At 40.9% G+C, this 14,636-nt stretch overlaps 1 protein-coding gene across 3 annotated transcripts in view; it reads left to right on the top strand.

Moving 5' to 3' along the window:
- The first annotated feature begins 1,640 nt into the window (after positions 1-1,640).
- The window catches only part of LOC133410416 (hyccin 2-like), a 37,508-nt gene continuing 24,512 nt past the window's right edge, over positions 1,641-14,636 (top strand). For all 3 annotated transcript variants that reach the window (XM_061691580.1, XM_061691579.1, XM_061691578.1), the window contains exons 1-2: positions 1,641-1,801; positions 14,479-14,555. The gene's annotated coding sequence lies outside the window, so the exon portion shown is untranslated. The remainder of the gene's footprint in view (positions 1,802-14,478; positions 14,556-14,636) is intronic.

Below are 14,636 nucleotides of genomic sequence, written 5' to 3'. Positions count from 1 at the left end.
TGGTACATACGCCGGCGAAGCCGATTCCGGCGCCTCAGTTGCACACCGTGCGGGTCCAGTATTTTCATCAGTCTCCTGATCGTCTCTTGAGTCACCACGTAGCCAGCCTGAATGCATTTTAAATGCATCATCTTGTATCCATGGAGCATACCATATCTGTCCAACTGATTCTGGACAAACATTGCTGTATCGAGCAGATCTGAATGGGCTTTCCTCCTGAACAAACGCAAAGTCCGCAGGTGCCTGCGTAATGTCGACAAAATAATAACAATACCGTCTATGTGACTCAAAGACAGGAGTATCTCCCAGTGTCTTAAACCCATATCAAAATAAAACTTGATCAAACTGAATAAGCCGGTCATGTTGCTTACTACGGATTCCGCAAAGAGTCACTTGTAGTTCGCAGGTTCTCGCGTGAGTTCGATGTGTCCCGATAACTCAGGAAAAAAATTAGTCAGAAAAACAGGTGGAAAAAAAATTAGTCCGAAAAACAGAGAAAAATAGTCAGAAAAACATTATCATTATATTAATTTACATACACCGAACACAAACAAATTGATGGATATATATTTTTTTAAATCAGAAGTCAAGGATCATAGTTTGTTCAAGTTATTGTAAAAAGTGGTTCGGGAACAAAACATGCTTGCAATATATCAACATTGTTAGTCATTAAATATGTTATAGATGCATATTATACATATAGATGTTAAGTAGAATCATGGGAGTTGACACACATGATTTGCTTTCGCGGGCCACATAAAATGATGGGGGCAGGCCATATCTGGCCCCCAGGCCTTGAGTTTGACACCTGTGGTTTATCAGGCCTAACAGATGGCAGCTGCGTGAAAGGGAATATCAGCAAGTCGGGACCAGGATGTGTCGAAAGCAATTGTCACTGTCCATCAAGTGCTTTTATACGTCACACCGAACCCTGAAGGGGACATCGCCATGCATCTAATTATCTGTTTGCGGTAAGCTGCATTGCTCTGTGAAGGTGCACACAGACACGGCAATGTGCTGCTTTATGTTTTTTTGTCAAAGGCCCAAGCGGGTATATGCCAGATCTGCAGAAATATTTAATAATTATGTAACTGACAATCACAATGTCAATATGTACTCAGCCTAAGTGATGGCGTGTATTCAGGATTCAGGAATGTAAACAATGGAGCAGCACTTCTCTTGACACTTGGTGCCATGTAGAAGCACTGATAAACATGTGAATAACACTGTAATTGGTAAAATATCATTTTTGAACACATTACTGTTTTCATGTGCTTGCACGTTATCTGCTAGTGCAGTGATTTCTGTGGCACACTAACGTGACGTAAGAGATCATCAGGAAATTATCCAATTATCCAATTTGTCCATAACTTCCATTACATACCAGAATATACTGGTCCGGCCCACTGGAGATCAAGGGTGGCCCCTGAACTAAAAATTGTTTGACACCCCTGGAGTAAATGTTCAAATTGCTTTCGTGCCTTCTCCAACTTCTGAAATGCATCGCGATGGCGACGCCCTGCCGTCCGATGAACTTGAACGCCTCCCCACCCCCCGCCCCCCGCCCCCTTTGCTGAGCAGGCGGGCGCGACTTCCGCCCATCTCGACCAATCGCGTCACGTGCTGATTGAAGCGTCGTCGCAGTGCACTCGCACACATTTGCACAGACTGGAGGCGCCGCTCTCCGTCACATCACATCCTGGGACCCGCGCGAGGCGAGCTGCTCGACCCGGGTGACCGCCCTCACCGAACACCACCACCGTTTCCTCTGCCTCGGGGGCGGGCGCAGCAGTCACCACAGGTGGGTCTGTTATGAGTCGCTGGATAGAAAGAAAATAATAATAGGCGCCGACTTGAAGCCTCACAATGATGGCTGTGCGGAGTTGAAGGGTATCTGAGACGTTTTTTTTTAAATTATTTTTTATTTTTTATTTTAATAACTACGCGGCGCACTAAGTGTTAACGCCGGGTGGAGCGGAGGGACACAACGGACGCTGAGTGGCGGGCGCTCTCCGGCCTGGTCACGACCGAGGACCGGGGGACGTCTGACCGTTCGGGCCAAGCTAAAGAGCCGCGCTAAGGTTAGCTAGCCGTGGCGTTGAGTGCGGTTAGCGACACGGGTCGGAAGTATGGGAGAGACGCGCTTTAATGTTGAAACATGTCGGATAAATAACTGTCATGGTAACACGCGGCGGTGTTCCGCGTACGTAACGCGCAGTTATTTTATTTTTGTGTGTGCGTTTGCCACCGTGGCACGAGTCTTTCGTAGGACACTTCATTAGGTACACATGCACTGTCTGTCAGTCAGCTTTTAAAAATATAATACAACCCATTGACGATGAGGCTAATAAAACGATAACGTATGTCCAATTATTGTTTTCTGAGGGCAGCGTTTGTATTAAATCTCATGCAAGTGTACCTAATGATATGGTTGTTGTGACTGGCATGCTTGAATGATTAGGAAGGAGGCCCACTGACTGAGAAGGAAACAATAAATTTGCTTTAATAAGTCACAGTAGCAAAAATGCATACAATTATCAGGAAGTTGTCGTCAGTTTACGAAAATACGCTTGTGGTGTTACCAGAAAGTTGTAATTTTGCAAGTATAGATTAGTCATTTTCCCACTAAAAAGTTCAATCATGAGGTCGCACTTGTAATATTAGGAGGGTAAAGTTACATGAGAAAAATGTAATTCTATTGAAATTAAATCATAATGATAAAAGGTTGTAATTTCACTAGAAAATGATGAAAAAGCATTTGTAGTACAATGAGATTAAAGTTGTCATGTCCTTTTACGGAAATAAAATCCTAGTTTGATGAGAGTAGTAATTTGACAAGAGTAAAGTCATCATTTTATGAAATAAATGTGGTATAACCAAGCAAAAATATGTCAACATTACATGAATATAGCTGTAATATTAAGAAATGAGTCACAATTTTACAAGAAGCAGTTGTATTATGAAGGTAAAGTTCTAATATTAGAAAATTGAATCATTGTACAGAAAAAAAAATATTATGAGAAATGTTTGTATTTTTACAAGGAAAAAGTTAGATTACAAGATAGCACTTGTAATATTATGAGATCAAAGTTGTAATATGAGAAAAATGTCGTCATTAAAAAAAATCATCATAGCAATGAGAAAAAAAAAGAATAGTTATAATTGAATTGAATTAAAGTGTTATAACCAAGAGGAGATAGGTCATAACATCACATTAGAATAAAGTGTTGTACTAAAGTGATACTAAGATTATTTATTACATAGTATCACTTTATTACAACTAAGTGTTGTAATAAAGTGATACTAAGAGGAAAATGAGTCACAATTTTATGAGAAAGCATATTATGAAGGTAAAATGAGAAAATGTCATCGTTTTTAGGGAAATCAAAATTGTAATATAAGAAAAAGTTGTAGTTTCACAAGAATGAAGTGGAAATTTTATGCAAAGTAGTTTTACAAGAAAACGGTCTGACGACACAATGACTACATTATGGGGAGGGGGGGGGGTATTATGAAGAGGAAATAAGTTGTAATTTTACCTGTAGAAGCTATATTACAATAAAGCAGTTGTAATATGAGAATCAAGTCTTAAAATGAGGAGAAATGTAGTTATTTTAGAAAAGCATACCTGTAATATTAATGAGAGAAACGTTTTGAACTTGCAAGAATAATGTCGCAGTTTTACGAAAACAAAGTAATTACAGTACAAAAGAGGAAGTAAGTCATACATTTACGAGAATAAAGTCATATTACAGGAATTAAGTCGTAATATGAGAAATGTAGACATTTTGCGAAAAATAAAATTGTAATGTTGACGTGAGAAAAGTTAACATTTAACAGATTTTATGAGAATAAAGTTGTAATTTGAGAACAACGTCTCTTTAAATACTGCGAGGAACATGTTGTAATTTTACAATTAAATACAATTCAAAATGTTTGCAAAAATAAGGTTGTAGTACTGCATAAGGAAAACACATAGTTTTCTTTTACAAGAATAAGTGGCAATTTTACCAGAAAGTTGTACTATGAGGAAAATATTACATTCTAGAACAAAAATCGTAATAATCGCTAATAATAATCACAAACGTATTTTATAAGAATGAAGTCGTAACAATACAAAAAGAAAGTTGTGATTCAACAAAGCAGAACTAAGTTGAATTCATTGTAATGTTATGCAAAAAAGTCTTATTAAAAAAACTAAAGTCATAGTAATATGAGCACAAATGTGTGCTTGCATTAAGTTGAAGACTGCTGCCTTGTAATATTTACAATTATTATTTTTTCTTTCCTGTGTGGCCTAATTATCCCTTCGTAAGTGGCAGTGCTATGTAGGCTATGAATGAGTTGATCATTCATTTGCTTTGAGCTTTTGGGCTTTTTTTTGTGTTATTTGCTTGCAAATGTTTAGGACATTTTTTTCCAGAGTTGCCTTGGAAATGTATTTGTCAAGACAGCTGGCAAAGATGCAGAGCTGATGCTATGCCATCTGCTGCCTATCCCCGATTATTATCATCATCCCCTCCTCTTCCTCCTCCTCGATCCCTTTCTCTTGTCTCGGTGGTTGTGTGTTTTGGGACTATCACTAGGACAGCAGGCTATTTTAGAACAGAAACTCCCAATTACCCATTGAATCTGTCTCCCGTTCAGTAACAAATGGCACTTGCGCTCAGCAGGCCTTTAGAAATAAATTGTGAGGCTGTTGAGGTGAGGTTTGAAAAACAAATCTTCACTTCGCAAGTGAACGTACACGGCGCATAAAACAAGATGGCTGCAACTTACTGCTACTTGTGGAGAACGCAGTGAAAAGTAAAAGCCTCGTTTACAAAACACATCCCGCAAAATTGCTGCATCGACGTCGCAACAGAAGACGCGTCATTCATCCGCTTTTGCCAGGGACGCGGGATATCACTGCAGCTGTTTGCTTTCCCACAATCAGATTATAGTAAACCCCTGTCCACTGCACAGGATAAAAATATTTGAACACACAAAATAAATTGCAAGCATTAAATGTATGGAATATTCTGTCCTGCCTAAACTCACTCCATCTGTTTTCTCTCGGTCTGGATTTGCTGTCAAGGGATTGGAGATGCTCTCTCTAAATGTTCTCTTCTGTTTTGCTTTGGTCAGAAGGATGCTGCGGCAAAGGTGTTGTGCCGTAACAGTTGCCCTTCTTTAAAAACTAAACGTTCTGCGTTTGCCTGACTTCGACACAAGCAGTTTTGGATCCGTTACAACTCAGTGATGGTGTAAATGCGAGTGTGAGTGGTTGTCTCTCTCTTTACCCCAAGTTATCTTAGACAGATTCGGGCTCCGCAAAGCCCTGAACAGGATAAGCGTTTATGGAAAATGGATGGCCGGGTAGTTGAGACGTTACAACAGTGTACGCTACAACAATGCGAATGTGTAACACGGGTCTGATTTCACCAAAACATTGTGCGTGAAGCTCCAGAATGCGTTGGCTCCCTCCCTCGTATGACAACACGCTCACCCAAAGGATCAAAGCTGTAATTAGCCCGACATGGATTAGCAGTGGGGACGTTTTTCCACTGCGCTCGCCCCCACCGACTCAGAGGATCACACAGGCTTCAAGCCCACTGCCGTTCCCCTTTTTCCCCCAGTAGAAACAAGTCAACCGTGTTTTTTTCCCCCCCCTTTTTTTTTTTTTTTTTGCCTCTTCCTGAGAGTATTCAGATAAGAAAACCCAAGACTTAACACAGATTTTGCCTGTGGAGATTGTCTTTCTTGGCTTGTGTCACAATTTCTGTCTTTTTTTTTTTTTTTTTTCTTCTCCCTGCCTCTAAGACGTGTTCTTCGTGCGCTTAAAAGCCATACTGGAGTCATTTTAAGCGGGTTGCGTGCACAGTCGCTTGACAGTCGACTGGATGTGACTCATTGGTTTGCCGTGTGTTGGCTGCCGCTACAGTTTGCACAACAGCAGCCATTCTTTGATTATCTTTTCTGTCAGGAGGCCCAGCACTGAACCATAAAGTACTTTGAGGTTAAACAGCAAAGTGCGCAATTGATAAATACCTGTAAATACATCGAGAGTTTCCAGAAAGCCCATATCTGAGGCCAAGAGCAAACATAAGCTACGTTCACACTGCAGGCCAATTCCGATTTTATTTTATTATTATTATTATTCTATTTTTAAAGTATTTATTTATTTTTGACACTATATGACATGTTTCTGAGTTTTTATTTATTTATTTATTTTTTTATGACAATGTGAAAAGTACAATTCAGATTTTTTTTTTTTTTTTTAAATCCGACTCAGGCCTCTTTTGTATGTACTTATGTATATAATGTGACTGCAGTCTGGAGGCTCAGGTCGCGCTCATCCGACCCATACGTCAGCAAAAGGTGTTTTTGTGTGTACAAACAAGTTAACCATTGCAATTAATAAAATGTATCAATAAGTGCGCAGTCTTAACTTGAATGTTTCTGTTGACTTTAGCTGCATTCCACATAACTTCCACTAAGTATACTGTATATTCTCCTTTTCTCACATTTTCTTTCTCGTAACCACCCATGTTGAAGCTCCTCTTTCTATCCGAATAATTTTTGCCATAAACTCAATGAAAAAGCAAAACACACCCAAAGCGAATCTTTTGATGCACAACATATTTGATGTAATTCGTCCGACGTAGCGCTCGCAGCAACCTGTTTGAATTTGACGCCGTGGTCCGTATTAGGTGACTGGGAATCATCCTCTCAGCTCCACGCCGCGTGTCTCTCTTTGCTGGTCACGACTCTCTTGTCAGTCCAAATTTGAACCGTCGCCAAAGCCTGGGTGATCCATGGAGCCTTTGAATTAGTGCCAGCTATTTGATGTCGAGATGGGCTTGAAAATACGTGGAAGGAAAGCGTAGGAGAGATTGGAGTGGGGGCGCCTGCTAACAGAAATGCTCTGCAACGCGACTTGGAGCATTAAAAGGATAATTAGGTCGGGAGTGCTCTCACTAATGTTTATTAGTTTGGCTACAGTTAGTTGGGTTGGGCATTTTGTCATTGTTAGGCTAGTATTTACACCAGCCGCAGTGCACTTTATGGAGCCAAAATGGAAATCACATCATCATTGTTTTAATGCTCTCAGGAGCGGCTCAGTTATCAATGCGCACACTCCTTTTATGCTCGCTTCTCTCTCTCAGCTATTTCTTCTGTCGTGTAAACCCGGTGTGTGGTCTGCCTTGCGGTCGGGGGCATGCTCAAGGTCAGCCTTTGCTGAGGCTTGCTGAACAGCCTTTGTAGCAGCGCAGCTCATCTGCTATGCCTTTCAGTCAGTGCTCAACTGCCCTGTCCTCAAAGTGTTGATTATTTATGATGATCTAATCCAATGCTAACCGATGGGCTCAGACATGCTATGATTTATTTAGTGAGGGAAATGGAGAGTCAATTGTGTTTTTACAATACTCATTACTGGTGATAGTACAGTTCACCACAGGTCGCCATGATATGGTTTAGAACGGTACTTCTGGATGTGACTCACCAGGCTTTGTACATGAACCTTCAGCTCACATCCATTTTCTATAGTGCTTGTCCTCATTAGGGTCACGGGTAACTGGTGCTGACGAGAGGTCGGGTACACCCTCTACTGGTCGCCAGCCAATCACAGGGCGCATATAGACAACCATTCATACTCACATTCACCCCTATGGACAGTTTAGTCTCCAGTGAGTGAGCCCAACATGTACGTTTCTGGAATGTGGGTGGAAGCCGGAGTAATCAGTGGAAAGTCGCGAAAGCACGGAGAGAACATGCAAACTCCACACACGAAGGCCCGAGCTGGGATTCAAACTCAGAACCTTTCGACTGTGAAGCAGATGTGATAACCACTTGATCAACTTGATTCTTACATTTGTCCATATAAAGCGTAAAATGTCACCGGCAGCATTATTTAGGTTGCGATACCTGAAAAAATGAGACTTTTGTTGTTGTTTTTTTTTGTCTTTAATCTCTAGTTTGTGTCGTGTCTGCATTACAGACAGGCATTAGATTAGGTTCCCTTGATCAATCAGTTATCAAAATGATCACTTGTTAGATAAAATCTGTTCCTGCCCCCATTGGTTAACGCTGGTCTGTTCCCTCGTCTTTATATGGGTTCTTTTGTGGCAATAGAAACCGATCTCTAGGAGCCGCACTCAGTAGAGCCCAGCCCTCCACAAAGGCCAAAGAATCCTGTCCGTCAGACTTGTTCGATTGAAAAAATCATGACTTTTCAAGGCCACAGGGTTTCACTCCAGCATGTAACTGGCCCATTTTGCCCCAATGCAATTGGACTCTGACTGCAAACAGTGAAAATACATTGTTTCTGCAGAAAGGATGGGCATTTGACTTCATCTGCATCAACAGTGGGAAAATTAACACTGGTTATTAATTAAAAATATTTGTAATGGGATGGAAAAGTCTCCTTGAATGTTCTGATCTCCTGTTTCCGTGCCAGTACTTTGCAGAATAATGCTACTTGGAGGAGTTGTGCCATAACATGGATATGTCTCAATTTCCCTCAGCTGAGGTCATGTTCTTCTTCTTTTAACAGCAAATTAGTTGAGACTGAGTCAACAGTGCCTCTGCTGGTTTAAGTCCGGTAGTGCACTCCATTTTGCTTCGGTACCTTTCTGACACCAGAAATCAATATTAGCATGATGGAAAGAATTCTGAACAGCTAATTAATTAATGAATTATGTTTCCTATCACTTTTCAAGACCTTCATTCAGATCCTCATAAAAGATTTAACAAGTACTTGCTGGGCACATATTCCTGCTCACCACGGAGTTTCATGATAATGCAAATTTTGCCCAATAAATCGAACGAACGGCAATTAAAGCAATACCTCTCCACCCACTCTTTTGCAGAGATGATTTTCCACAGTATGTGTGAAGTGTTTGCGTTCCTGTCCTCTGTGGGAGTGTCAGGATGCGGCAGTATGCTGCTGGTGTTCACCTGTGCTCTCTCTGCATGTTTGTTGTGGCTCACCCTGTCTAATTGGTGGAACTTTGTGTGAGAGACTGTGTTGCAACATGGGCACGTCCCAACACGTCTGGCCCCCGCAGCTGCAGCAGAGCTAATTTTAGCCCTGGATGTGCGTACGCCTCAGTTCCCCTCGCCTGGCCTATGAGCAACGAGGGAAGGATGATGGTGATAGTGTAGACGATTCTTCCCTCCATCTCTATCACACGTCAGCATAGCTGTCTGTTTTTTTTTTTTAACCCATTCACTCGGTCTTGTTGAACAAGCTCAGGATGTATTTAGCCTACTCAAATATGTCAGTTTTTGTGTCCTTGGGGGGGGGAATCATTGATTTGCCCAGAAACATATTGATTGTGCTGTACTGTCTGACGATGATGACCTTTGCTCACCCGAACTTCAATGGCATGCGGTTTAGACTCTGTACCTGTCTTTCTATGAAAGTGCACTGGTGTCTCGCAACATAAAGCCGAACCACTCTACACTGCTGAATTTGCTATTAATAAAAGCTCTTTCTATTCCGAAAGAGCCCGTTCTGTCGCCAAGTGGCTGGTTCTCTTAATGATTAAGATAGGCCGAGGTGGCGGGGATTACAGCCGTCACTTTCACCGTTGGTCGCATCTCAGGAGTTAATCTTCCTAGCTAGGGAAAGTGTTTGGATGAACTGTTTCTGTGTGTGTGTGTGTGTGTGTGTGTGTTCCTCGAAGACCACCTGCAAATAAGCATATGCCAGGAAGGATGAGAGTTTCCTGGTTTCCTCTGAGTTGCAGAAATGCTTCATGCTGAAATGCATGCATGTCGTTCTGTGCTTGCTTTGATGTGATGTCCCTCCCTGCAGAGGAGGAGGAAGGCAAGTACCATGTTATTTAGTCGCATATTTACTTGAAGGCAAAAAGGGCACCCTGAAGTCAGTGGCGCAAACAGGGACAGAACTTGCTCAAGCTCAATAATTCATGGTTGAGTGAGCTAAGATGACCTTGGGGAAAAATCAGCAATGTTGGGAATGCTGAAACCTGGCAATGTTCTTTTGGGCCAATGAAGTCGGGGCGTTGTGTTAAACGTAAATAAAAACAATACAATGATTTGCGAATCACGTTCAACCTATATTTAATTGAATACACTACAAAGACAAGCTATTTAATGTTCAAACTGATAAACTTTCTTCTTTTTAGCAAATACTCATTAACTTAGAATTTTATGGCTGCAACACGTTCCCAAAAAGCTGGGGGAGGGTCATGTTTACCACTGTGTTACATCACCTTTTCTTTTAACAACATTCAATAAACGTTTGGGAACTGAGGACACTAATTGTTGAAACTTTGTAGGTGGAATTCTTTCCCATTCTTGCTTGATGTACAGCTTCAGCTAAAATCATATAAATGTCACCTCATGTTTTAAATATAGAATTGCATCCGCATTTCATAGTTATCTAGGTTTAACAACAAATTGAATTTGAAATCAAGTCATGGAAAACAGTGACAAATACAAACAATTGTAGAAGTAGAATTGTATTATGTTAAGGGATTTGGTGGAAGAAAGCAATCTTGTAATATCCATAAAATGCCAATTTTGGAACAGACTTTATGCCCAAATGATAAGAACAAATCCATTCAGTAAGAAAGATGACCTAGACACACTTGATTTCTTTAGTGGGCCACAAGAAAACAATCTGGCGGGCCAGATCTGGCCTCCGGGCCGTGAGTTTGAACTCCCGCCCACCCCTGCCCCCTTTTTTTCTTTTTTTTCCTTTTACCTGGTCAGGCAGGGTTCCACGGGCTGTAAACCACTGCTGTTTGTGCAATGGTTGAGCATCTATCAGGGGTGTCAAACTCATTTTTGTCTTGGGCCGCATTGTAGTTATGATTTCCCTCAGAGGGCCATTAGAACAGTGAAATCATATATATGTTTAATCACCAAATCATATTATTACCATCACACAGCAAATTGACGGATAACTCGTTTTGAAATCAGAAGACAAGAATAACAGTTGGTTCAAGTATTGTTTAAGTTACTGTAGAAGAAGGGTCTGGTAACAGAAAAATGCAATAGCTCAACATTCTTGTTTATTATTGTGACAATTTTTAATTTGAGTACAGATTTGAGCAAAAATCATGGAAGTTGACGAGCAGAATTTGCTTTCGGGGGTCACATAAAATGATGTGGCGGGCCACATCTGGCCCCCGGGCCTTGACTTTGATACAAATGATCTAGATGGACAGAAGAGGAAAAAAGGGATACACCTTCCGGTACCCTAGATCGGCCACAGCTGTATTCTAATCCACAGTCTCTACTTTGCTGCAGCACTCCATTTTCTTGCTGCCCTCAGTCTCCATTGAATGAAATTGGTCTCCTTACCTTGGCCAAGAAGAACATGATGGATATGGTTCACTTGAAACATATAGATAAATCTTGAATAGGCACTGCAAGGACTGAACAGAATTGGGCACTTAGGCTGTATTTACTCTGCAGGTCTAAGTGTTTTAGTGATGCATTTATTGTGTTTTTACAGTGCTGAGATTAGACTGCGACTATAGTGGATTCCTAATTGCATAAATATTCAAGACAGTTGTTGAGAAGGAAAGCCTTGCCAGAAGCAGACTACAAAGGAATAATGAATTTTGACTTTGAAGTCCACTAGTTGGTTTGGTTCCAATCATCTGCACTGTTTAGCAGTCTTTTTTTATGCTATTGTAATTTAGAGTTTGAAGTGCCGTAAACAGGATGGCCGTGCTTTGCTGGTCCTTTGCAAACACGGCTGTAGACAATGAGCCAATCCTGTATATGCGAGGAGTGGTCCATTTGGGGAAGTTTACGTATTGTCATTTGCCGGACCCCGTGACATACGTGACATATTGTTTAGGTAATTTAACAGTGACGGCAAGTTGGCAAGCTAAATGCTGTGTTGGGATAATAGCTTCCCAGGGTGGAAGAAATATACAAGATTACATTAGACACTGTCGTAAACACCACAGAAAACCAAACGTTTTCGCCACTGTGAGCAGTTTTCGAATGATGTGTTCTCACAGACGATTTGGATGCGCTCGAGTCGCTCCATTATGGACTACAACCCCAATTCCAGTTGGGACGTTGTGTTAAACATAAATAAAAACAGAATACAATGATTTGCAAATCATGTTCAACCTATACTTAATTGAACACACTACAACATTGTCCTTAAACTTTTCGACTATTTTCTCACACACTTGTTCACAAAGAGGTGAACCTCGCCCCATCTTTGCTTGTGAATGACTGAGCAATTCAGGGAAGCTCCTTTTATACCCAATCATGGCACCCACCTGTTCCCAATTAGCCTGGTCACCTGTGGGATGTTCCAAACAGGTGTTGGATGAGCATTCCTCAACTTTCTTTCTTTCTTTTTTGCCACCTGTCCCAGCTTTTTTGGAACGTGTCGCAGCCATAACATTCTAAGTTAATGATTATTTGCTAAAAACAATAAAGTCTATCACATTTGCACATTAAATATATTGTCTTTGTAGTGTATTCAATTAAATATAGGTTGAACATGATTTGCAAATCATTGTATTCTGTTTTTATTGATGTTTAACACGTCCTAACTTCATTGGAATCTGGGTTGTAAAACAGTTTAATTGCACTTAAGTGAACCGATCGACAATTTGAGGTACCTCAAAATGACCTCTGCCTCATCTTGTGCGTTTCAATTAATGACTCGCCTTCATTTCCCCCACATTGAACTTAATGTCCGTAGACATCCCGTGCTGTCGCCATTCTTTTTTTGTTTTTGTTTCGTTAGACAGCCTAAGTGAACAGCCATAGTCCTAGAAAAAAGTTGCTAGAATATGCCAAATCCATGCATACATTTCAAATGTGGAGAAAATATATATTTTTTTTATTTGGCTGCGCATGTGACCAGTATTCACTCTGCCAACATGATGTGGAACTATTTTGATGTTAAGCCTTATTACTGACTTGAGTTAGCATGTTAACATCAAAGCCAAAAGGGTGGTGGGAATATCAAGTTTTCGCCAGATAGGATGCACGTCACTCTAGAAAGATGCTGCAGCTTCTCTACACTTTACTTGAGCCTATCCTTTGAGGTGCGAAGTCTTTTAGCTGAACACAAGGCTGCGTACAAAATGCTTAATCAACTGGAGTGCTCAGAAATGTGTGCCTCTCAGGGATAAGCGGCGTACTTTCACTGCTTTCGGTTCCCGAGTCCTTATTTGTTAAATATCAGTCAGCGGCTTCTCCCCTGTCATTCCTCAAAATAAGGGCTTTTCAATGCAAATTAAATAAGGGCTTTTCAATGCAAATTATTCATTTAATGGTTCTGACCAAGAACTCATCATGTTCTTGCCTTTAATATTAGCATCCAAACACCATAGCACTTTTTTGTATTTTTTTTAATGGTAATCTTGTCTAACCACGAGTATAGAGGTTTTCAAGGAGTCATATTAACCATCTGTTTGCTTTAGTCTCTGTGTGCATTTTCTCACCTTCAGGTGCAAAATGTGTAATAGTAGTAGTTGTCATAGTAAAAAAAGTCAACAAGTGCTTTGCTGCCTCACTGCACTCGCTTCAACTTCAGGCTATTTCATTGACATGGCGTCTTAGTTTAGTATCACATTTTTTTTCTAAAGCTGAACTTGTTTTGACTCAGTTACACATTGTAGTAAATAGGGGGTGACATTTGTTTTGTAGTCGATGCTAAGGTGATGATAGTCACGGTGATGAATCATTTATATTTTTTCACTTGACAACTAGCTATCCGGCAATAAGTCTGCAAGATGAGTCCCCGGTAGCCCGAACGAATCATACAGATGGAAAGAGCGGAAGCTCACTTCCGGTGTGCCTTAATGTCGTTATGTTGTGGCGTTTGCATTTCCGTTGTTGTGTTAAAGTTGTTGTGTTGTGACATTTGCATCTGTTGTGGTGTTTGCAATTGTTGTGACCTGCCACCGGGAAAATGCTCCCCACTACAATGGTGGATGCGGGAAGTAACACAGATTAGAGGGTGCTAATGTTTGCAACCTGCGCTATACCACTGGTTGATTATTGTCATTTTATTTTTGGCTGTTAGTTACACAGTTGGCAGTATTATGCAAAATCTATGAACCAATTTCCCCCCCAAAAAGAATTGTTCCATACAATTGTGTTACACATTCCAGTAAAGGTACAGAGGATTTTGTCTTCTTCTTGTGCCATTAAAGTGCAGTGCAGTGACCCACCAGACCCAATTGATAGAGCTGTGGTGAGAAAACCTGCTACGTTATAGTTGGTACGCACTTTGTGAAGTGTATTATTGCCACCTACAGGATTGGAGTAGGACAGTATCACCCTGCTCGACGTGCCCCTTGTGAAAAGTCAGAAACAAATTAGTTTAGGCTGTATTCATATTGGTCACAGTTTCAGTTTAATGGTCATGAGGCGAGGTAACCTGTTGATGACTTTTTCCTCTACTGTCCCTGCCAGCTGCATGTATCCAGTTTAATAAACACAGGAACATTTCTGTTGATTGTTGATTAATTGTTTTAGGTGACCCTCAACGATGTGTGACACGGTTGAACACCATTCGCCTCTCCCTCTGGAGATCTGAGTTGTCGCTCACTGAGGTAAGAAAACGACGTTTGTAAACAGTCACTCAGAGGAATTAGTGTGAAGTCTTAAGGGAGGTAAACAGATACAGATTTTTC

This window comes from Phycodurus eques, chromosome 12 (assembly GCF_024500275.1).
Source record: "Phycodurus eques isolate BA_2022a chromosome 12, UOR_Pequ_1.1, whole genome shotgun sequence".
In the NCBI taxonomy this organism is placed as follows: domain Eukaryota; kingdom Metazoa; phylum Chordata; class Actinopteri; order Syngnathiformes; family Syngnathidae; genus Phycodurus; species Phycodurus eques.
The sequence above is the reverse complement of the archived record's forward strand: the minus strand, read 5'-3'. Positions and strand labels throughout refer to the sequence as shown.